Below are 25,890 nucleotides of genomic sequence, written 5' to 3'. Positions count from 1 at the left end.
TATTTTACATTTTCATTCATGATACTAGCAGGTTTGACATTGTTAACTGTACACACTTCAATCCATCAAACACAGCTGCCAACAAATGCTTCTTATTGAATTGTAACAATATCATGGAAAAACAATGATGGCATGAGGTTAGCATACAACAACAAAACTAGTGCCCTCTTGTCTCTTCTTCCAAGACCATAAAAACACAAAAAGTCCAGATCCATAACAAAATCTATATGCTAGAGGTCTATCCTGGCTCTGCCTTAGAAAATCTTCAAGGATCATCTTTCTGATGACCCCACACCTTAGAGCTCTGTGCTCACATTGATATTTGAAGCCTAGTAAACTATCAGAAACTTCCAGCCTGTAAGAAGGGAAAGCATTAAACAAAAGAAAATCCAGGAAAAGGAATTTAAAGAAGCAAGAAGTGACTTGCACACAACACTTCATTCCTGTATCATGACAAGAAATCGGTCACAGGATCTAACTGTAGGAAAGCATGGGGAATAAAATTTTTAAATAACTAGCCAAGAAAAAAATAGATTTTTGAGAGGCCAACAAACTGTGTCCTTCATCAATAGTATTTTCCGTATTTTCTTTTATATCTTATACATCAGCCTCAATTGTATGCCTTTGCTCATCCTGGTCAGTCAATTTGGATTTCTTCTCTGACATCCAAACTTCATTTGTCCAAATACTTCATGCTCAAAAGTTACTTCTCTCCGTAGAGAATATGCTGATCATGTCAGGCAGTAGGAATCTACTGAACTCCCATAGTTCTTTGTACTCTTGTCACTAACAACTTATTCATTTTAGTAGTTATTTATGTCCATGCGTTTCCTGTAAGCTTTTTCTTCACAGAGAACAGATCTTTGTCCTATTCATAATTTTCTCCAACTTCTCTGAAATGTGTGCTTGTATACCATTTCTACTCAGTATTCATTCAACGAGTGCATGAGTAAAGCAATTATTATTTTTCTAGAGTTGGATTGAAAATGGAAAAACTAGCAAATGAGATATATAATGGAACTATGCAGAATATGTTAAGATTGGAGCTTAGTCTATAGATAAGTGAACTATGGATTTAAATTTCAAATTATATTTCTGTATTGAGTTTGTATTAATGTTATGGGTGACTGCAATATATGTTGAAATTTGGGGGTTAAATGAAAATAAGGGAATAATTAATCTTCACTTTGCAAATAATGCTATAATTTATTTACTCATTCAATACTTAGTGCTTAATACCACAATAGGTATTATTCCTTTTTTATAGTTACTAATAATTTTGTACAACTTAATGCCCACACAGGCATATATTGTGCTTTGATCTCATCATTTTCCCTTCTACCTTCTTCTTCGCTCCCCCTTTGGTCCCTGTCCTCTGTCCCCTTTCCTAATAGTCCCTCTACTACTGCCAAGTGATTTTTTTTAACTTTCCTTATGTAATGAAAATGTGCAATACTTGTCTGTGCCTGGCTTATTTCACTTAATGTATATCCTCTATTTCCATTCATTTTTTTCCTACATACAAATGAAAGGCTCTTGTTCTTATGACTGAGTAAAATTAGCTGTAAATATGTACATATTTTCTTTATCCATTCATCCCTTCACAAGTACGTAGGCTGATTTCATATCTTGGCTATTGTGGATAGTGATGCAATAAACATGGGAATGCAGATATTCTTTTGTATCCTGATTTCCTTTGGTTAAATACTCGGGAATGGTATGGCTGGTTCATATGGTATAGTTTTAAGGTTTTTTTTTCTTTTTTTTTTGAGGAAACTCCATTCTGTTTTCCATAGTGGTTGTATAAATTTATATTTCCACTAATAGTGTATGTGGGTTCCTTTTTCTGTATATCTTGACCAGCATTTGTTATAGTTTTTTTGTGTTGTTGTTGTTAATAGACATTCTGATTAGGGTGAGATAGGATTTATTGTATTGATTTTCATTTCCATGATAGCTAAAGATACTGAGAATTTTTTCACATATTAATTGGCCGTTTTTAATTCTTTTGAAAGGTATTGGTTCAGACATCATTATTAAACTGATGAGTGGCTAGATTCTCTGGTTGAGTTTTTTGGTGTTATGCACATGAAAACAGAATGTAGTTCTGGAAGACAGTCCTAATTTTTTTTTTTTTTTTTGAGAGAGAGAGAGAATTTTTAATATTTATTTTTTAGTTTTCGGTGGACACAACATCTTTGTTTGTGTGTGGTGCTGAGGATCGAACCTGGGCCACATGCATGCCAGGCGAGCGCTACGGCTTGAGCCACATCCCCAGCCTGACAGTCCTAATCTTAACTGTATGTTCATGTTTAAACCTAAACATCTATTTCATGCATTCATTTCCTCATTCCAACCTTTCTTCTAGATCTTTTATGTTCCACCAAATAAAGAAACAAGTGAAACATGTACCCTTAAACTTTAATATTTGTGAAGAATTCCTATTTTTCTTTCATTTCTTCTCTCACTTTGTTTTTGCACAGTAATTTTAATGCAAATATCTCACCTGCTTTTTCACATATAAATATTTCAGAATGTATTTCCAAATAATATGGACATTTGAGTAGCGTATTAATTTTCTAGGGCTGCAATTTTGAAAAATACCACAAATTGGTGGCTTAAACAACAAAAATTTAGTTATCTCACAGCTCTAGAGGCTAGAAGTCAGAATTGATGCTTTTGGCAGAGCCCTGGGCTCCCAGGAAGGTTCCAGGGAAGGAACTGTTCCTTCCTTCTCTTCTTGGCTTACCGATGGTGTTTTCTCCACGCGTCTCTTCACATCCTAGTCCTATTATGTCCTTTTGTCTGCCCAAATCTTCCTTTTATGGGATGCGTCATATTGGATTTGGGTCCACCCTAATGACCTCATTTTTAACTTGAGGTTAATGGACCTCACTTAACATTACCTCTGTAAAGCCTTTATCCAAAAAGGCCACATTCGGAGGTATTGGGGGTTAGGCCTCTGACATTTCATTTTTGGGAAATGAAATTCAACCTGTAATAAATGGTATCCCTTTAACCACATTATCATACTAACAACGTCCTTAATAGTATCTGATACCCAGTTCTTATTCCAATTTTCTTGGTTTGCTCTAAGATATATTTGTAGACTCCTTAGTTCAAATCAGGAGCCAAATAGGTCCCATTTCATTTTTTTTGATGTCCATTTTATGAGTTATGTATAACTTAGTATATATACATATTTTAAAATTATACCTTACAGATACATAAAACAAAATAACATGTATTAATAGGACAATATAAGAAGTGTATATACAAGTATATATTATGCGATATTTAAATCAGGTCCAACATATCTATCTCTTCAGACATTTATCATTTCATTCTAATGAAAATCTTCAAAAGTTTTTCTTTTATTTGGTACTGGGGATTGTATCCAGGGGCTTTACTGAGAGTTACATCCCCAGCCCTTTCTATTTTTTATTAGATAGGGTCATGCTAAGTTCCTTAGGTTTTCACTAAGCTGATAAGGCTCACTTCAAACTTGTGATCCTCCTGCCTCAGCCTCACGTATTTCTGGGATTACAGGCATGTACCATGACATCTGGCTCTGCTTGCTTTTTAAAATGTACTGTCTAGTGGGACACAGTACTGCACACCCGTAATCCCAGTGGCTTAGGAAGCTGAGGCAAGAGGATCGTGAGTTCAAAGCCAGCCTCAGCAAAAATGATGTGTGAAGCAACTCACTGAGCCTCTTTCTATAAATAAAATACAAAATAGGGCTGGGCATGTGGCTCAGTGGTCAAGTGTGCCTGAGTTCAATCCCTGGTATCCCGCCCCCCTGCAAAGAAAAAAAAAAGTTATTGTCTACAGTAAGTGTACTGTATAAGAGAACTCCAGAACTCCTTGCTTCTATATAATTGTGATGTATTTTTATTGTGCAGTGAACTCTGTCCCACCCTTTTCTCAGTAAATGCCACTGAATCATAAAGAAGCAGATTATTTCATCCTATAGAACTCCCATTTTTTCATCTGACTGGCTCATTTCTCATGATATCATGTGACTTCTTCTGTTATCTCCTATCACCTTTAAACTAAACTCATAGATTCAGAGGTTTGATCATATTCCTGTTTAGGGTATTTGATTTTATATCATATTGAGAGGCACCTCTTTTCCTGGCTGTCTCCCTTTAGGAGACATTAAAATTCATTCATAGTTTCAAGATTTTTTTTTACCCATTTTTTTTCTGCATTGTGAATTCTCCATCAATATTTAGTCTAACAAAATTAATTGATCATTATCTGGATCTATTATTTAATTAGGGTTGAAGCAGTGACTTTCTAATATTAGTACTCCGTTTATATCATCAGCTAGATCTTTAATGAAGAGTTCTATTGTGTTACTTAGAAAAAGCACCATAAATGCTTGCAGTTTTTTTTTTACCAACTTTTGATATAAATGTTGATTTTAACTAATTTGAGTTGTATCTATTAACTTTTGTTAATATCATTGTTGATAGATGTATTTTTAAATATTGAATGTATTTTGATCATTTATAGTCATGTTTATTTTCAATGCTAAAATTGTTGCAAGATGGACCAGTAGGAGTTCCTTCTGCTTTGTTCTTAGAGTTTATATGCTCACTGGCACATGTCCTGGGCTTATCTCTAGGTGTAATACATCCATAGTCCAGAAACCAGATATTTCTCCTAGGAGCTCTGGTTTCTTAAAGTAGAAATTAATATTTGGTCAACACAACCTCAGCATTGGGTATCAAATTTGATTTGTAAGTAAATCTCATTTCAGACTTTATAGTTCATATATCTAAACCAGTATACTTATCTATTAGTTTTAAACTTCTACTGTGATTTTAATATGTTATTCACAAAAATTAGGAAAGAATCCTAGTTGAAATTGTAGTATACAAAATAGTATAAATTGGGAAACAAGTCCTATTACTGGTTTAGGTTTCTAAATCTGTCCCCCCCTCCAGATTAGTTTAATGAAATTATTATTATTATTTTTCATACCAGGGATTGAACCCAGGGGCACTTTACCACTCAGCTACACGCCTAGTCCTTTTTTTATTGTGTTATTTGAAAATAGGGTCTTGCTGAGTTGTTGAGGGGCTCACTAAATTTCTGAGACTGACCTCAAATTTAGGATCCTCATGCCTCAGCTTCTGGTCACTGGAAATACAGGTATTCGCCACTGCACTGGACTTAATTTAATTCTAAAATCAAACAATTTTTCAAATAACTAAGGAGTTCAATTATCAGTATAAGAGGAAATGTGTGCAACATAATTTTTGCTCTAGTTTAAAGGGTACATGCCATAGACTTACATGTAGGGATTTTATGTGTTTTCATGTATGTTTATCATACTGTTTGTGAAAGTCTACTAATTATTTTTGAGAGGAAGAAGATATGTAGGTTTTTTTCTTTTGTCACTTTAAGCACTTTTAATGATGGTATATTTTCCAACAATGTCTACTACTAGCTAAACTTCACATTTTCTTTCATCTTCAAGTTAAACAAAGACATAAATTCCTATGGTTATCTGGACAAAGATAAATGTTAAGACACAAAATGATTAGAATACACTGTTGTAGTAGACTAAATTAGATCTGATTGAAAATGAAAATCTATTTGTCAATTCTCAAGCATGGAATTGCTAGGCCTATGAATTGTCTCTTCTCTGGAGACAGAGCCTGGCTATCCTGATTTAGTAAATACAAAAACCCATCAAAAAATAAGTGTGGGTTTTGCTCCTGTTGTGTCACTTATTCCCTTCATTATCATTGAAATAACCCATTTGTGTTCATCTCTACTGCTGGAAACTGTAGGTATATTAGTTGATAGTGGTGGGGACTTCTGGTACAACTGCACTTTTTAGGATTCTAACAATGCGCATTAAAATAGATTAATTTTCTGCTTACAATTCATAAAATGCTTTCTTGGTCTAGAAGAATAGGGAAGAATTGTGATTATATTGTGGCTGTCAGTAAAAGTGCATTATTTTGATTGAGTGGTTGTACTTCTGTAAAAATACTAAGAAGCAAAATTATATTTGCATATCGAACAAGAAATAGAATAAGTATTTTAATAACATCCCAACAGTAAGAAATAGATATGCAAAATCCACATATAAAGGGTGAAGTTCAGCTTGCTATGCTCAATGCTATAGGATTTGCTATGGATCTAAGATAACTCAGCAAAGACTAGCCAGTAGGAAGATGGCCAGGTACATTTTATGCAGTTTTGCTCCATTATATTATGGACCAGCTCCAGCTGGAATAATTAGGAAGAAATATGCCTAAATAATGAACACATACCTTTCATTTCACATATAGACTAACATTATCTTTCCTGGAGAAATATGAACATATGAGCACAGGATATAGTCCTACAGGTGAGAAATAGTGCCAAGATTGTAAGTTTTAAAATCCTGCATGACTACTTCCCAGCTATGTAAGTCATAAACTGTATAGTTTCATAAACTATAAATGGTGATATGATGGCAATGAACAAGGAAAGTGCTTTTTTTCTTTTCCAGGTCAAAATATATAATGACATACAGGTTTTTATATTTTAGAAACTGCTGCATGAAATTCTTCTTATGATTACTATATATTTTCCATTTTTCAATACAGACTTGGTATGTTTTAAAATATCTTTACTTTGCTAAGCACTGGGCCCCTTTACTTCATGTGTTCCTATGGTGAAAAACTTTCTCAAGTGCTTTTCTTATACTTTGAATAATGTCATTTTTATCCTGACTTGGGAATATATTTGAAATATATCCTTTCTTAGTGAATTTCTGAAGCAGTGTGTTCTTATGTTTTCTGGAAGCACTGTTTCTTTTGTACTTCCATAGTGGAAAGGCATTGGAATTACACATTTATTAATGCTAGTATAAGGGGACAACTCCTTCATAAGAGCAGAGACTGATGAAAGAATTAAGGTAATCCACATTGTTCCAGTAACAGCATCATGAAGGGAAAAAATTTGTTTGCTCTTTGCCCAACATTTTATTGTAAGAATATCAGCTCAGTGAATAAGTTGCACCAATAATTAGAGTTGATAAGAGAGGGTAAGTGCCTCAGAATACTCCATGGAAATGAAAATAATTGCATACAGCAAAAAAGATCCATTTAGAAGATATTGGTGTCTGGATGTGGATAGAAAGTCAGGGGTTTATAATTAAAATAACAGGTTTCCTATCCAGTGGCAGTTTTTTCATCTCCTCTGCTTCTGCTGTTTGCTTTCTGCCTCCCATATGGAACATCTTGGATAATTACTTAATTTCTAGAAAGAGTACCCAGAATAGAAAATTACACCTGATTCTTAAAGATCTACCAGAAAAGTAATGTACAAATGAATTACTGTGTATGACATTGTATCTTTTATTGACTTACACTAACAATTTTCAGATATATTCAGTGTTTAAATTTATGTTCAGTAAACTTTGAACCTCTGAATTTTATAGTCTCCCAGATTTTCATATATCAAGAATTATTAATCTGGTAACATACTTTTAACTGTATCGTAGATGAAAGTTACTCACAATTAAAAGGGAATGTTCTGATAAAATAATTAAAAGGAAACTAGGAACACTGGTAATTATACACTAATGCACTTATTTTTAAGTTTTGTTTTCAGTATCATGTTGTTTTAAGTTAATTGTATCATATTAATAGAATATAAAGTCCACTCTGAAACCTTCTATTAAATTGAAGCCAGGCAGATTCAAAGAATTATCCAAAATCCCCTACTCAGACAGTGAGTAGTAGTGAGAAACTTTTTTTTTAACTGAATCTGTATATTAAAAGACAATATTGAAAACATCAATATTACTAATATCTTGTTATCAGTAAACATTTTTTTGAGAGTTTCTAAATTCATGAAAAACATGACAGGTGAAAAATGATGCAAACTTAAATCCTTTCATATTGCTGAGATTTGATATATATATAGATATGTGTGCACATAAATATTATACATATAGACACACATATAAAGCCAGTCTTTTAAACTTTAATACCGAGGCAATTTAGAGTTCTTTCTTCTAAAGTACTTTAGATAATTTTCTATATTCGGGCTGGTTCAGTGGTAGAGCGCTTGCCTAGCATGCGTGAGGCACTGGGTTCGCTCCTCAGCAGCACATAAAGTAAAATAAAAATTTTGCGTTGGGGATGTGGCTCAAGCGGTAGCGCGCTCGCCTGGCGTGTGTGCGGCCCGGTTTGATCCTCAGCACCACATACAAACAAAGATGTTGTTTCTGCGGAAACTAAAAAATAAATATTAAAAAAATTCTCTCTCTCTCTCTTTTTAACAAAAAAAATATTGTGTCCCCCTGTAAATAAAAAATAAATATTTAAAATTTTTTCTATATTCATTTTTTCAAAATTCAGTTAGAATTTTATATGAAAGAAGAGTTTTTAAGAATATTATTTTTTCTTATTTGCACATGATTTTGATGTTAAATGTTAAAACTTCCTCACATTCATATGGTTTTTCATTCATATGGTTCAAAAATTTTGGCCAATTATAAAAAATGACAAAATTATTAACATTTTGCTATAAATATGAAAATATGTTCCAGTTATTAAATATTAAATACAAAGAAAGGGAATTTATAAAAATGCCAATGCACAAAAAACCTTGAAAAAAATATTCAATCTCACTAATTTTCAAAACTAGGTTGAAATAACTTTTTACTTACTGAATTAACAAGAATTTTAAAAATGAGGGAACCCAATGATTTTGAAAGAACAGTGACATGAACATTTATAATTGCTGCCACTGAGAATGCAAATGTGTGCATCCATTTTGAAAAACAACTTGGAGATATATGTCTGAGGAAATGATAATTTCTGTGTTTCTATTGAATGAATGATTGCCATCCCTATAACTTGGGCTGTGGAAATAGTCAAACAACCAAGTCTATTAGATGTAAAAAAAAAAAATCATAATCACAAATAACATTCTATAATTTTAGGGATATAAAACTAAGGCTATGTGAGTAAAAAAAATGCTCAGAGCAAGAATGTAGAAAACAAGGATGAATAATATGAAAATAGTATTTTATGAGCCCAAACTTTAATTTACAAGTAATTATATGTGGATTTATAGAGAAAATCAAAGTAGCATGGTAGCTAATTTGTCATGACAATATTGCCAATATTCTAAGGTCTTTGTTCTAGTTTCTCTGAAGGAATGTAGCTTTGGTAATCCCCTATAATTTTAAAATATCAGGATAGTGATATGATTTGGTAAATATGAAATAAATTTTAGAAAATCTAAGTTTATATAACGCTCTCTGACAGAGGTTTCTGTGAAACAGTTGAATGTGTTATGTAGCAACTGGTATCTTTTCTGTTGTGTGATTGCTTGCATAAATTCTTTTCCTGACTTTGAATGTTACGTTTTATGTTTTTATCAAACATTCCACTGGGCATAATATATGCATTGGTAATGACAAAAAGAAACCAAATATTTAAATATTATCTTTAATTATCTATGAGATAGGAAAATATTCCAAAATGAAATTTTAAAAAATATCATTGTTACTTTTGGAAGATAACATTAAACAGATACTTAAAATCTACTTTAGGTGATCCAGAAACACTTTAATGGGAAAATAGTGGACATACCTAGTAAAACATTTCAAAGATGAAAAAGTAATTGAATATGTGTTTCGTAATCTATATTTGGCTTCCCATTAGAGGTGTTACTTGAAAATATTGAGGTAATTATGTTAAATATTGTATAGATAGTTAAAATGGAGAATTAAAAATGTAGGAGAAATTTATTTATTCTTTTTTTAGTATTTATTTTTTAGTTGTAGTTGGACACAATACCTTTATTTTATTTATTTATTTTTCCATGGTGCTGAGGATTGAACCTAGGATCTCACACATGCGAGGTGAATGCTCTTCCACTGAGCCACAACCCCAGCCCATGTGTTCATTTTATTTTTTTTATTAGTTACACATGACAGTACAATGATCTTGACAATTCATACATTTATAATAGCTATGTAGTATATTATCTTGATTCTGGTGATAATGTTATTAGAATGATAGTGTGTTAAAAGTTGCTGAGAGAATATAACAAAATAATTAAAAGTAAATGTCCATAGTTTTGGAGACAATGAGAAAGTAGAACAGTTTCTCTTGATTAATATGAAGTAACTCTCACTTAGGTTTGTGGCTTGATACTTTTAGTATATTACCAACTTGAATTATGAACTAAAAGACTATATATTGCATAAGTTTAATGTCATGGAAATAATAATTGTATTTCTGTGGATATTTCAGGTCTTGGGGGACAGGTTCAGGACATTTTCTTAAGTTCCCCAAATGTTTTGATAATGTTATAAAAAAAATCTCTCTTTAATGGACTTCTTAAAAATATTTAACTGTCCTATCAAAGTAAAAATAAGCTCAGATAATATGTTCTGAAATTGACAATAATTTAACTTACCTGTGATGATGTTAATTCATTTCTAAGATAACCTATATTGAAATGAGTAAATTAATTAACCAGCCATGAATCATTTTTCCACTAAAGTACCAATTTTTTGTCAAACTGTTTTTCAATTTTTCTGTCCTGAATCATAATTTTGTACACATGTCATGGCTGCTTATATCATAAACCTACTGGGAGCATGTTCTTTGTCTGATTAATGGTTGTACTATCTTCAGGAACCAGCTTGAATAGTGCACTTAAATATAAAACTTGACCAGTGTTTGTTAAATGACTGAATACGCCATCTTCACCCTCTGCTTATGTCTCTTGTGCTGCCTGTACAGAATAAAAACCATCGCAAATTTGACACTCTGTAGTTAGTGTCTACCGGTGACAACTCTTCCTCATGCTGATGTTATTCCTTTGGAGACGAAAAATAATTATTTGATCATGGCTGTAGATCCAGGTCGCCAGTTTATTTTAAAATGAAAACAAAAGCAACTGTATCTTCTTAGGTCCTCATTTTGAGCTCCACATCTGTCACCAAGGTGTCTTTAGGCTAACCTGAAAGTCTCTTGCTTAAGCAGAATTTCTAGGTGATAAAGTGATGATCTCTCCCTCCTGAAGGTACCTCAATCTTCAAGTGGGGTTGTGGTGCACTCTTGTCATTTGAATTCATGTGGGGAAAGTTCCATTCTCTTCTCCTTACAGGACAAAGGGAGTCTTCATCACTGTGAAGTGCATACTCTTTTTAATGCCTTTTAAGAATCTCCGGGGAAGTGTTGGTACATTGGTATTTGGTGGTAGTAGGGCCAGTTGTGCCCTAATCAGTAAACTCCGGAGATGTCAGTTGGTCCCAACATGAGGTTCTTGCACATTGATTTAAAATTTAAGCTAATTAATTAGTTTCATTTTCAGCTAAGGGTCTTAGAAATAATTATAGGATAACAGAAAAAAAATTCCACTCAACATTCTGCTCTATTTCCTAAAACTCAATTTTTCTTTAGGAAGTGATTAGATTTGATTATCCATCTGTCTACTTTCAGGACATAAAGGACTGATTCTTCTTATTTTTAAATAGTCAAATTTAAAAACCAAGTAAGGGATAGTTTCTGAACAAAAGAGAATTTTAATAGGAATCTCATCCCAGGTTCTGTGAGACATTCTGCCTTATTACATAGCTTTTAACTTATTGCTGGAAGTGGCACCTGTACTGTACCCAACCACTTGATTCTCACAAAAAGGGGGAGTCATTCTATTAGACAATCTGTGATTCAAAACCCTTGAAAAGGCTTTTACAGAGTTTCCCATGACAAATTGGTGTTTGCATATTATATCTAATCTGAGATTCTTCAATACCACTTAAAAGATTTTCAAAGTTTCCTTTGTAAATTCTTATCCCTTTCAGTTCAAATTCTACAATTTAACACTTCTAATGTTGCTTCTATGATTGCTTTTTAGCACCTTCTTTTATGCCTAAGAATACATATAACATTGTGGAAGTGGAATTTGGCAATTACTGTGTTAATGTGATCTGTGTGGAGGAGACAGATATGCCATCTGATTTGGTTTTAAAAGGAATCTTCATTTAGTCCTCAAAGAGGTATTATATGATGCTGCCATTCACCATTTATTGAACAGAAGCTTATTTTCTTGAAAGGTATTCAGAGTAAGAATCTTTTTCCCAGCTCTTTTATTTCTTGAGCTTCTCTGGTAGCATTTGATTTAAATGAAATGTTTTCAAATTATGGAAGATGATTCCTCTGTATATGCAAACTATTGTTAGGGTAGTCAGTAAAGTTCAACTTTTTCTGCAAGTAGGAAAGTGATTTTGTATAAATAACAGTAACAAGCACAGAAAAATAGAATTCAGAAACATTTCATATTAGCTAACCCCATTCATTGGAATTTCTACACAGTTGATGAGCAAAGAAAGCTCACTAGTCTCTATGCTGTAGGCATTCGCTTGGGGAATAGATTTTATCCTACTGTTGACACATTATCTCTCATTAAAGCAGCCATCACTGTCTCATTTTCATTTTCCAAATTACAGTTATGTGCACATAGTCATTCTTTGTTAGAATCCCTACAGAAAACAACCTTCCCACAAAAGTATGTAAGTGTGAGCACTACTGAGTAATGTCTGATTCTGAAAATAGCATTGTTTTCAGGAATTAGCCACCAAGATGTTAAAGAATGCTAATGATTATCTTGAGCTATATAGAAAGAAAAACCTATCCCATAGAGAGCAAAAGAACTGAAGGCACTGAAACTGATAAGCTGCGCAGAGAACCGAGTGCTGCCCTGCTCTTTCAGGGAGCGAATGCACAACATTGGTAATATTTTATTTGTTACTTGTTTTCTCTTTATTAGGTGGAGATGTAAGTGCTCTCAATTCTGATAGGCTTTTTATTGGGTAAACTACACACAAACCAAAAAAAAAGAATGAATTTTTTTTAAATGTGTTACACAAATGTCATATATACAAAATGTATTTAGATTGTCAGTGTCATTTCCTTTATTTCTTTTATTTTGACTGCTTGGTTTAGATAGTTCATGAACCTTAACCAAACAGATGGGGAGAAGAGAGTAAAAATGGCAGCAACAAAAACCTGATTTTAAGATATGCCTTGTTTAGCCAGACACAATGGTGCATGCCTGTAATCCCAAGGGCTCTGGAGGCTGAGGCAGGAGGATCATGAGTTCAAATCCAGCCTCAGAAAAAGTGAGATGCTAAACAACTCAGAGAGACCCTGTCTTTAAATAAAATACAAAATAGGGCTAGGGATATGGCTCAGTGGTTGAATGCCCCTGAGTTTAGTCTCTGTTCCCCACCTCCCCCCAAAAAAAATAAAAAAGAAATTTCTTGCTTATTCATATTGATAAATTTAGTTGTCAATTCTTTGAGTAAGATGACTAGGGATGAGTCAAAGTTGAAAAGTCTTATTCAATTTAGTGAATGAATGAAGCCTAAAATATGAGTCAAGAAAACATTATCATGAATTCAACACAAACTATAACTTGAAAAACTCCATTTGTAATTTGGGAGAGAAAAACAATTGAAATATGTTTGAGTTTTCTAGATGCTGGTTCTCCTTAACATTGTACTCCTTTGATGATGTTGTTATTGTTGTTGTTAGTGTCAGAGAAACATAAAATTCTCTTTATCTATTTATACTGTTAAATCCTGTCCTCAAAATTGTTATAGCCTCACAAGGAATTTTACTTGTTCACATCTCTCGATATAAATTTTCAGCAAAATCTACATCAGAATAAATGCCAGGACTGGTATACATAGTTGAGAGAGACTCAAAGTGGTGTTCAAGGGGAGTAATATTTCTGAGTTATGCTTTTTTATCAATTATCAGGACATAACTTCATCCTGTCTTTTATGTGAGGTATACCTCTTCTTAGCTAAACGAAACTACTACAATCATTGCTTTTTTATGACCTATATGTTTAAAATTTATTCCACTTAAACTCTGTTGTGCAGAAGTTCATTATCATTCTTGGCACATTACATATGCTTAATGTTATTTTGTGCAGAGTCACTTTTATTTATTTATTAGGTACTACCATATTTCCTTACAAATCTCAAATGAACACTCAATAATCACATTTACTATGAAAACAAGGACCTTGCCATGACTTGTAGTTATGTGGTCTTTCCTCTTCCCATTCCTTATCTAAGTTCAATTTTGCTTGTTTTGAACCTAATGGAAGGAGTAAAATGCGTTTTCATGAAACATTATCATGAAACCCCTAAACCGGTCACAAAGTACACATGTAAAATAGTACAGTAGGTGGGTTTTAATACAGTAATGATTTTCTTAAGTCTCCTCTGTGAACAGAATGCACAGGCCATCTCTTCATTGGGGAAGGAAATAGTCAACATTTGTCTCTTGCTTGGCAAAAGTTTGCTTTGTAAGGAGATTTTGAAAACTATGACATTGAAATTTAGGTAGTTCTAGCTCTATTTTGTTTTGAAGTATTAATTGTCAAGTGATAACTTCTTATTGGCATAACAACTCATAGGGTGACCAACTGTAGTCACTACATTTATACCTAGAATGCATAGTAACTAAAGAAAGTAGAAAATGAACATCTTGGGACATGGAGAGAGCTCAGAGAGCCCCTGGGCTCTGTAGAATTAGTATTTCCTATCAGGTGGTACAGATAGTCTTCATGCAAACAGTCATTCCTAACCCACCAATAATTTTATTTTTGTATCATTGGAATCAATGTTCCATGGGCAAGAAATTCCTTATATGATATATGAAAATAAATGACAATCTAAATTGTTTTTCATTTCCCCCAAACCAGCATGTTATAAAGGATATATTTAAGGTCATTGTTAAACTGAAATGAAAGAAGATTTCTTGGGAAAGATAGGGGAAAAAGTTCATTGTCAAATGATTCAGATTCATGAAACAGCATGTGAAGAATTACGTCTTGTCTATTAATGACACTACTCCCAATTTTAGAAATAAGCAACTGATAAAAAGCAATATTAAGAGATATCGGACTCATTTATATTATTTTCCATTCTTTCATTCTGTGATGTGGTCATTGAGATGACATAATAGTAGAGCTAAAGCTCTAGAAATATGTGAATGTAGTAACAATTGTGACTATTCATTAAAGGAACGGTAATAAAAGTTTTCATTTTCAGTGAGCCTCCTCTGTGTGACTATTTCTTTCAACCCATATGACTCCATTGATTGTGTTTTACAACTTGTGTTTTATAGATGAGCTGATTAAGTTTTTGAAATATTTATGACCTTTGCAAGATATAAGTTATAATAATGTATTGCTCCTATTCATTTTTATAGAAAAATGCTAAATCATCTTTAATTCAGATTGAGATGTGCTAGCCTTCTATCTGACTGAGCATGAAATACTAAACTCCATTGTTGACATTCACAGTAGTGTCAATAGTCCTGGACACAGCTCAGGAAGAGTATGGCATAAGGCTCTTATATCCCTTGTTTTGAACAGGGACTGTTATACTATTTGTTTTCTCAAATTTTGGCTTAGGAAGAAATAATGAGATAAGATTAACAATCACTGAAAATGAGCAGTTATTTTTCATAGCTGGAGGGAGAAATTATTGTGAATTAATGATGAATGCATAAACCTCAAACACATTTACACGTAAGAGTGATAAAGGAAAAAGACAGTGTTAATTTGGCATCCCGTGTCAAATTTGAACAGCTGTTTTGGACTGCAGAAATTTTCACAGCTTTAACACCAGGAAAGAGCAAAATTAACAGCTCTGCACTTTTTCACAAATGTGTTTGTGCTCTTAAGGCATTAATTCATAAAATGTTCCTTTTAAGTAAGCAATGGCCATCAAAGGTCGCTCTACCGGATGGACTTGAATGTCACACTTATTTGGAAACCTGGTGAAACATTTCTCTATATTTGTATGAAAACCAAAAACCAGTATGCATTGGTTTATGTCTGATTATGTCTATGAAAATACATTCTTTGGGAATACATATTTTAATTCCTGTCTCATGTTTTTGTATCATAATTATGTTATGGCTTGTTAGAATAAATCCAAAACTTTGTAAAAAAAAAAAAAACTCAAAAAATATAAAGTTATAAAATGTTATCATAAAGTTGATAAATTGGAATATGTGTGCATCCATTTATCCTTGAATTTTTATTAAAATAATTATGCAAAAATTATTATAACTATGAAAATAAGATGATAAACTCACCAGTCACAGAAAATTTGTATCATAATAGTTTTGACATTTTGACACAAACAGACAGCAGGTACATTTTTCACCAATACTGAGCAGTTAAACTAAAAATTGCTGATAAGTGGGAATACTCGAATGCTTCTCAGGGCTGGAATGTGTCCTAGGCACTTGTCTTTATAATATCATGCTGTTTAGAAAATGGAGACTCGAGAACGACTACAAGATGGAAATGAATGCCAACCACTAGCTGCCTGCTGAGAGTTGCCAGTGTGAGTGGGAAGTAAAGAGGAGTACTTATGGGAAAATGAGGCAAATCTGAATATGTTAGCAGATGGAAAGCCACCGTGCTTCTGACTCGGTGATGCACTCTTGAGCTTTCAGCTTTATCTGTCACCATCTGCGCTTCCCATACAACATGGTGGACCCTGATGTGGTGAGAGAAAAGATGGAGAGTGGCTCTCTGTCGTGACTGCTTGAGATGTAGGGTTGCAGATTGATGATCAGAATGGTTCTTAATATTGAAGCTTCTCAGAGTCGAAGTTCAGCTTTGGATGTGAGAAGGATGGGGCAGGAAGAGTAAAAAGAAATGAAAAAGGCAGCTGCAGTGATCCTGATTATGGTGAGCGTGTGGTCTGTTTGAAGCAGGCTCTCACTCATCAGTGTTTCTGGGTGAAAGCATGACAAATGCAGGACAACTGACGGAAAGCGAAGAGGGAGAGCGATACAGAGTATACAGAATACATGGTCATTGAAAGTGAACATGGTGCAGAATAGCAGCAAATAAAAGTTAGCAAGCTTAAAAGGTGTTTTAGAATAGTGGAGAGGGAAAGATGGGGTCAGTAAAAACACTTAGGATGGTGTTCTCATAGCTTTGATTGCTATGATCTGAAAAAATATAGACATTAGAAACCTTTTTAAATATTTCTTTTTATTTTTTAAAACTTGAAAGCTTGTTGTAAACTGTCAATCATGTTTGAAAGTCACTTTCATCATCTTGTGGACATGAAAAGGAAAAATAAATGTCTTTAGAAGGGGAAAAAGTGAGATTGTAGAAATGGAAATTGCAGAAACAGTGCCTCCCTCTCTCCCTTCCTGCTTCTGTCTCTCTCTCTCTCTCTCTCTCTCTCCTTCTTTCTCTCTCCTTTCTTTCCCTTTTCATTTCTGTTTGCCTTTCTTTCTCCCATGTCTGATCCTTTATCAAATCCTTTTGTCTGTGCCTGTAGAATTTACCTAGAATCCAACCACTTTCTCACCTCCTGTGCTACTAATATCTTGTTTTAGCTCTAGAGTATTAGTGTAGTCTCCTAATAGGTCTTTGATCCCTCCTTACTTCCTATAGTTCATCAACACAACACTAGAATATTCACTAGCAGGTGATCAGTTACAGTGAATGAATGAATGGTTGAATGGAGAATGAAAGGAAAGATCATGTTTTTTTTTTTTTTTTTTTTTTTTTTGATGCTGGGGATAGAACCTAGGGCCTGTGCATGCAAGGCAATCACTCTACCAACTGAGCTATATCCCCAGCCTGAGATCATGTCTTTTACACAAGTTTCCTAATAGAATCTTGAAAGTTAGATTGTTTTAGAAAATAACACTACATTTCAAATTTAGTGATATCTGGATTTTTTTCAGAGTCAAACCAAACATTAGTCTGTTGTTCTCTATGCCAAATGAGGAAGAAAAGGCCCAGTGAAACCATCTGTCACCATTCAATTAGACCTACATCTAATTTCTAGTCCATTTTTCCTTCTATGCAATATACCAGACCACCCTCACTACAAAAATGAAAACTGTTAGCAGGAAATTGATTGGTGTCCTGTGTCATGCAATAATGTTGTTTTGCAAATGGTACCATAGAAGACACTATCATTCTTCCTAGCCTTCTTTATCTTAGGGAAACTTCCCTTTGTTTCTCCCCCCTTTTTTAAATACATCTGTCATTCCTGGAATCATATAATTTTCTCCCATATCTGGGAGTCAAAGCTTCCAGAGCTAAAGCCTCCTATCCTTGCTTTTTTGCCTAGAAATTATAATTCCTGTGTGAGCAAACTATGGAGCTACAGTCACAAATATGTTAAAAACCTATGCTGGGCTCTTGCTGTTAAATCTGGGTTCAACCTTCAAAGACAGTTGATTAATTACAATACATTGCTAATATTGTGTCAAATACGACTTTTGCATTATAGTATCTCTCTCTCTATATATATATCTCAAATTTAGAAAGTTTGGAGTAACATTAACATTGTTAACTTCTTAATAGTTTCTTTATTTCTGACAATTTACATAATACCTCAGAGGATGTGCACTTTGGACAATTTTTTCATAAATAATCTATGGGTTTTTTTTTTAAAGCCTTGTACTTTTTATGTAGTGCTTTAATTTTCACCGGTAAAGAAATAACCCTGATATGTTTTTATTGAAAAATTTCAAAGTTAAATATAAAACATTTCCAGTTAATAAATGTTTCTCTGTCTTTGAAGGCCTTCTACCTAGGATTGGGGAAACAAAAAGAGCATGTGCTTTAATTTATCTGATAATAAAAAGGATCTGAGCCATTTGCTCACTGATAAATGATTATATGACTCTGAGATAATTTGATTACTTTTGTCTGTAGGCAAAGATGTTTTTTTTTTTTTTTTTTTAAGCAGAGCTATTTTACACTCTGCATTAAGACAGAGAAGCATTATACTGGCAGTTCAGGATATTAGTGTCTGTTCAAACTCACTCCTTTTGGCTATTAATATGTTGGGTAAAATACCTTGCATCTGTACAGCTTAGTTTGCATTACAGGCAGACCGTACCATTTGCAAATTTCATTTCCTGTAAACCTGTGCATCTTGTAAATGTTGTCAAACAAAACTCTGATAGTCTACTCAGATGCTGATTTAAAAGTTTCTAAGCTAAAGCTGTTTTCTTCACTCTGAAAATAATACCAATTCTTTGCCAAGTCAGATTTGCTCCTACACTTATTACTTTGTACATGACAAAGAGAGTCAAAGAATAGGGGAAATAAAACTAGTATTTTTCCTTAGTGTCACACTACCTTGAGTAAGAAATTGGACCTTGTTAACTCATAGTTGCAATGATGATGTTATTACATATGTACATTTTCAGGATATTACTCATTATCAAATTTTAGGATGTTCTTCTAGAAAAAACTTATAATTTCTCAGGATTTTTCCCCTTTATCCCTTTCCATTTCATACAGTGTGAAGATTACCATTATAATAGTGAGATAATTATTACTATCAGAACAATTCTCTAGGGTTCCTTTCCCCTATCACCTTAGAAATGAATCATATAGTTAGAGGATTTTTAAAATAACATGTTGCTCTAATTACTACAGAATAATTTAGAACATCACATTCTTCTTAAACATGCCTATTTAATTAAAAAAAATATTTTCTCATTTGCCTTCAATACTAGATTTTAAAAGCCAGAATAGTTATTCAGAAAGTAGTTCAAATGTACTGTTTATTCCTGCCTGTCCTGTGAAGAGTAGTTGAAAAATGAACTGCATCTGTTTATCAATTATGGGGGGAAAATATAGGCAAAAATGTGAGAAAATAGTATTTTTTTCACTTTTTCATAACATAAATGTATAGTACAAATCTGAACACTGATATGTTCAGTTCTTTCTGGAAAAGTATGTGTATGCATGTATTGTTTGTGTTTGAGTTAGTCAGCATTCTGTCACTATAACACATGCCTGAGATATCAACTTATAAAGAGAAAAGGTTAATTTGGCTCATGGATTTAGAGAGTCCAGCCTATGTTCCATGGCTCTATTATTTTAAGGCCTGTGGTAAGGCAACAGTCAAGCTGGGAGTACATGATGGAACCAAACCACTTACCCTGTAGCCTGTGTTTTAGTTAGCTTTTCATTACTGTGACTAAAATACCTGACAAGAGCAACTTAACAAGAATTTATCTAAGGCTCAAGGTTTCACAGGTCTCATTCCATAGATGGCCAATTCCATTGCTTTGGGCCCAAGGTGAGGCAGCACATCATAGGGAATGGCCCAGCAGAGGAAAGCTGTTTAGTTCATGGCAGAGTCAGGAAGCATAGAGAGAAAGAAGGGACCAGAGGAAAAATAGACCCTTCATGGCATGCCCCCAGTGACTAACCACCTCTAGCCACATCCTACCTGCCTACAGTTACCACCCAGTTGGTCCATTTAAACTAGGTTTGACCCATTAGGTTACAGATCTCAAAATCCAATCTATTCATGCCTGAATATTTCAACATTAACAGGAGCTTTGGCGAAATGCCCAATAATCAAACTGTAACAGCCAGGGAGCAAAAGAGGAAAAAAGAGGGTCCCAGGGTCTCATTGTCCTCTTCAAAGGCATGCCTCCACTAGAAGTAAAGACTTTCCACGCAACCGCACCTCTTTAAGGTTCCACCACCTCCCGGTATTACCACTCTCTGTGGAACAAACCTTTAACACATGGGCCTTGGGAAGACTTTTAAGATGCAAACTATAACAGTATTTATGAATTAGTTGTATATGTATTAAATTTTTGGCTAATTATTGAGCAGTCCATTAGAACCTTTAAAATATTAAAGAAGAAAATTATTAGATATGAAATAATTTCTAAGAAATTAAAACATTGAAGCTTTCATTCTGTAAAGAAATCACATTAGTTACAATATTAATGACCAGTTTGTTATATGAAATTTGAAGATATTAATCTGGAGAGAAAAAGAACAGAAAGGATGTTTTTGCATAAATTTTAGAAACTGAGATGTGAGCTTGAACAGTGGCAAGGTGGGAGAGATGAGGCACCCATGATTGATTGAGATATAGTAATTGGAAGGTTTACACTGGTGGTATGAATCTAATACTTTGGGGTTTAGGTGTTAGGAAAATGTGTAGCTTTGGGTTTAGAGACTGTTATGTTTTAGATCTGAGGTGTCTCCCCAAATTCCTTTGTTAATATTTAGAGGTGAAACAATGATTAAATTATGAGAATTGTTACATAATCAGTAACAACAAGATATAAATATTATATCCTAGTTGGAAAGGACTAACAGGGTGGTAACTGTAGGCAGGGGGACATAGCTGGAGGGGCTAGGTCACTGGGGTTATGCCCTGGAAGTGTTCTTCTTCCCTGTACCCCCCCCCACTATCTCTCCTTTTGGATTATCTTGAGATAAGCAGCTCTCCTCCACCTTCACCCTTCTGCCTGCTGTTCTGCCTCACCTCAGACCCAGCCAATGGATTTGGCCAATCATGGACTGAAACTCTGAATCTGTGAGCCCCAAATCAGCTTTTCCTACTTTAAGTTGGCCTTGTTGGGTATTTTGATTGCAACAACCAAAAAGAGCTATCAAAGAGACTATGACATTAAAAGTATTACCAGAGTGTTCCTCACTGTAAGACCTTGCTTTGTAATGATTCTGAGATTTATTTAAAAATTAAATAATTACTTTTAGTATTGCAGACTTTCTTTTAACTCATCATCACTCCATTCTATGTTAAAAAAATGAAAATGTTACTGATTTCAAATTATTCCTGAATGTATATCAGGATTTAGATTTCTACATGCAGATCACCTTACAAATTCAATTTTATAGAGAAAAATATTATGATTATGGGTCTGTTAAAATAAAGAATATGCTAGTGTTACTCTCAGAAACAACTGTTTCGAAGTGAGCATTGTGAATATTTCCTGTTGATTGACCAGGGAACTGCTGCATCTCACTTGTCTATTAAAAAAAAAAAAAAAGGCAAAGCTCTTTAGAAATTAGTTACCAGTACAAAGTTTCAAGATGTTCAGAGATTTCCAACAGTGCCAAGCCTTGTCTTTTCCTCATCTGCTTGGCATGATCTGTCAACCATTCATTAAATATTCTCCACTGAAATCTTAACTTGCAGTAGGTTTTTCATAATGTGTCCTCCCCATCAAAGGAGGGTCACTAAGGTTTGATACCACTGGAGAGATAATGCTCCTATATTTAAAAATATATGCATAATAAAATTCTTAAATTCAATGGTATTAGTAGAAGTTTCAAAGATTGCCACACTTGATGTTATGTAAATATAAACGTTTTGACTCTCATTTGTGTTCATTCAGAATACAGGAAGTATGTCTGTATTTTGAAAGATGTGCCTCCTGCAAGGAAGCTTTGCACTAAAGTTTGATTAAAAACTAAACTATCATGGGGGGGACAAAATTTCTATTTAGTTATATGCAGCTTTTTAAAGCTAAACTTTTGTTTTCTTTGGGAAATAAATATATTGAGTTTTGCCTTAGGTATTCTGAACTAGAATGCTAGAAGTCTTATCCATTTTAAAAACAAAAGCAATGTGTTTTAGTAGCATTGCATCTCTTTTTAAGGTCCTCATAAACAGCAGATAAGGTGAGGAGGCAGTGGCCTGGGAATAAGAAGATCTGAAGGGAATTCTCAAGCTTATCATGTATTTACCCATAGTCAGCTGCCCTGGGCTTCAGAGGCAAAGTTTCCTCCCCTGTGAAAGGAGAAGATTGTGTTTAATGACTTCACAGGTTCTGAGCCCAACTCTAAATCACCATTCCACTTTTGAAAAATCTTAGATATTTTAGTTGAAAAATTATAGATTAGTTCTTTGACAGAACAATATGTAGTTACTACTAATAGCATTAAAAAATGGAAAAAACATGATAGAAATGTTAAGTAAAAAATGCAAAACTATTGTGTGTCTATATATATACATATATGCATATATGTATATGTAATGAATATGGCTATTTTATAGCTAGAATATACATATGCACATAGCTCAAAATAGAATAAATAATAATAAAATAATTGTTATGGATTAGTGGGGTTGTGTATATTTTTCTTCTCTTTTTATGGATTATCTTTGGCTTTGATATGCTACTTTTACAACTGAATGGAAGAAAATAGAATCACATTGTTGTTTTTCTATTTATTTCCTGTTCCCTAATATACTTTACTACTTTGAATAAAAATCATTTTATTTGATGTTTGTTAAGAATATAACACTATAAACATTCTATTTTTAGAAGCTTGGTCTTCTAAGAGTCTTAAAATTATTTTAAAAGAGATATAAATGTTATATTTCAGATATCATCTTCCAATTTGATCAATTATTATTCTAACACAAGGGAGGAATTCTTATAGAGCACAAAATTGTTGGACTTGCCAATATTTCAAGCTTTTTACTTTCATAGAATTTTCTACTAAATTAATTCCCAGAGGGTGAATATATATATGTAAAAAGATTAAGGGAAATTTTATACTTTGGAATTATTTGAAAATTATCTAATATTAGTACTTTTATTTGATTTTAATAAATCAATTTCTCCAAGATTTGGTATTTCTAAATTAAAAGTAAATAGTATTTTTCCATAGATTAATTACACAAACAGGAGAAGGCTATCCTAATATAATTGCTTTTTGAAGAAATAAGCATTTTGCTAAAATTTTTTTTGCAGACTTGTTCTCATTTTGATTTAGTTGATTTTAAAACATGTCTAACTTGTTTAATCTAGAATAGAAATAAGGTGATACATTTTTAAATGTCAAGACAGTTTTATAGCTTTCTCACTACTAAGTGATTTAGCTTAGACTCTGTGTAAAAATGGTAATGCGATGACATTCAATTTTGTTAGTGAAAAGAATGACAAAATCTTCCTTTAATACCAATAATCACAGGAGATAGAAGAATGCTTAAGAATATCTTCCTTACCCTGCTAGTTCATATTCTGAGAGCCATATACCAGTTAATATTAAAAGAAAGCAAAATACATATATCTTGCACTCTTAATCCATGATATTTTGGGACCCTCAAAATGGAGAGTTTTACCTCCAGCCTCCTCCTCAATACCACTCCAAGTAGAGAAGAACAATAGTTTTCCCTCATTGTCCCCCTTTGTCATCAACCTTGAGATGACATTTGTGTATAAACTCACTATTGCTGGTAAGTTATAATGTGAATTTACTCTTTTTCCATTATAAACTTTAGGAAAAAATGCTGTCTTCATCGTGGAGTATAAAATCAATCTCACTTCCATGCATTCATTAATTCATACTTAGTTGGACACTGGAAATGGCTACTCCTGGGAACATTTTTTATTCTTAATCTTGACAGAAATGGGGAATAATCATTTAGTGGAAGTCTCATTAAAGTGGAAATGATAGTGTTTTATTGCACAGTAGAGTAACCACAGATAATGACACGCTGTATATTTCAAATCCTGTAAGAAAGTATTTTGTTTTCAGCACAAGTCCAAATATTTGAGGAGATTGAGATGTATATTCTGATTCAAACATTATACAATATATACATATATCAAAATATCACATGGTAACTGATACTATGTATAATTTTAATATTAATTTATATTAATATGTATATATTTAAAAATCACTTGGAGAAACCAATCCCATGGAAAGCCCTATAAAGTTTGTCATCTGTCACTGTGATAGAGCTGTACATTCCAGTGAGCCTGCCTGTGCTGATTGACTTTATTCTTGGCACATTTTATTTCCTTTCATGTAATGGAGAGACAGGAGGGGTGAGAAAGAAGAGCTGCTTAGTGTACCTTAATAGATATTAGCCTTCATCCTATTATGACTCTAAAAACTAATACAACTTCTAATACACACAAAGGTGCTAATTTGTTTCTGAATCTAATCCAAAATCATGCTAAATAAGTCTGCTAAGGTAGAAATTTTGAATATTTATGTCATAATATCCTATAGGTCATTACATATGATTTTTACAGTTCCCTGGGATATTTCATGTATATAGCAGTCATGTAGAATAGAATAGAATCAGATTTATTTCTAGAGCTTTCTCGATATAAAACCTGAAATAAAAAACAACTTTATTTTTTTTTCAAATTTCCAACCTTTAGTATGAAGCAGATTTGACATTTCAAAGGCAATTTTAAGTGATTATTATTTGCATAGTAAATTCTCAAGATTCTCTATATGCTCAGACACTTTGCAAAGAGCTGAAGTCATTTGAAAAGCAATGCACCTGGCATTCATATCCAAAAGAGGTGCCAAGTTTAGCTAGAATATACTTTAAAAATTTTCTCCATTGGTTTCATCTTGATTTTAGTGCTGTCTTTACTCCTTAATGAAAAAATAACCATAGGAAGTTCAGTTTATGAGGTCAGGAGAAGCTTTGCTAGGCATAACATAGGACTCCAGTCTACATTTGTTTTGTCTGATTTATGAAGTTTGGCCACAAATGCCAGCCCTCTTCACAGTCAGAGTTGCTATCCACAAAAGTCTTTCCTTAAAGAGGCTTCAGAGAGTAAAACTACTTCATCCACTCAGCTCTGATTAAGAACTTTCTAGCACCAACAGACAAATATTTGGTGTCAGACTTTTCTTCTTAGATACAAGATAAAGGGCAGCAAAACTAATATGAGTATCCCATTTATTTTCAAGCACTCATAATTAGATTCACTTTGTAACTCCCATAAAGAACAAATCTGTTCATCTCTTTTCTTTCTTTGAGACATCTTTGTAAATCATGAAGAGCAGGACCAAAAAAATTGAGCCAGATCTCATGAGGTTGGTTAGAGGCCCAGCAAAAACTGCCTTTGTCACCATCACCCACCTAGATTGGATGGCTAAGCTTTGTAGCACTGTCCCGATTGCCAATTTGCCCATTGCCCTAACTCCTCAGCTCTTTCTGTCCCCTGTATTTACAAGAGAAATGCAAAATGATCATCATCTTCAATATGTGCTCTCAGGAGCCTAACTGCCTATTAC

The 25,890-nt window shown here is 33.4% G+C and overlaps 1 protein-coding gene across 2 annotated transcripts in view; it reads left to right on the top strand.

Annotated features, from left to right (window-relative positions):
• Nucleotides 1-25,890, top strand: part of Mdga2 (MAM domain containing glycosylphosphatidylinositol anchor 2) — a 758,737-nt gene that overhangs the window by 158,136 nt on the left and 574,711 nt on the right. The gene's annotated exons all lie outside the window — the stretch shown is intronic.

This window comes from Callospermophilus lateralis, chromosome 3 (genome assembly GCF_048772815.1).
Source record: "Callospermophilus lateralis isolate mCalLat2 chromosome 3, mCalLat2.hap1, whole genome shotgun sequence".
NCBI classification, from domain to species: domain Eukaryota; kingdom Metazoa; phylum Chordata; class Mammalia; order Rodentia; family Sciuridae; genus Callospermophilus; species Callospermophilus lateralis.
Note: the sequence above shows the minus strand (reverse complement) of the source record. Positions and strands in the feature narration are given on the sequence as shown.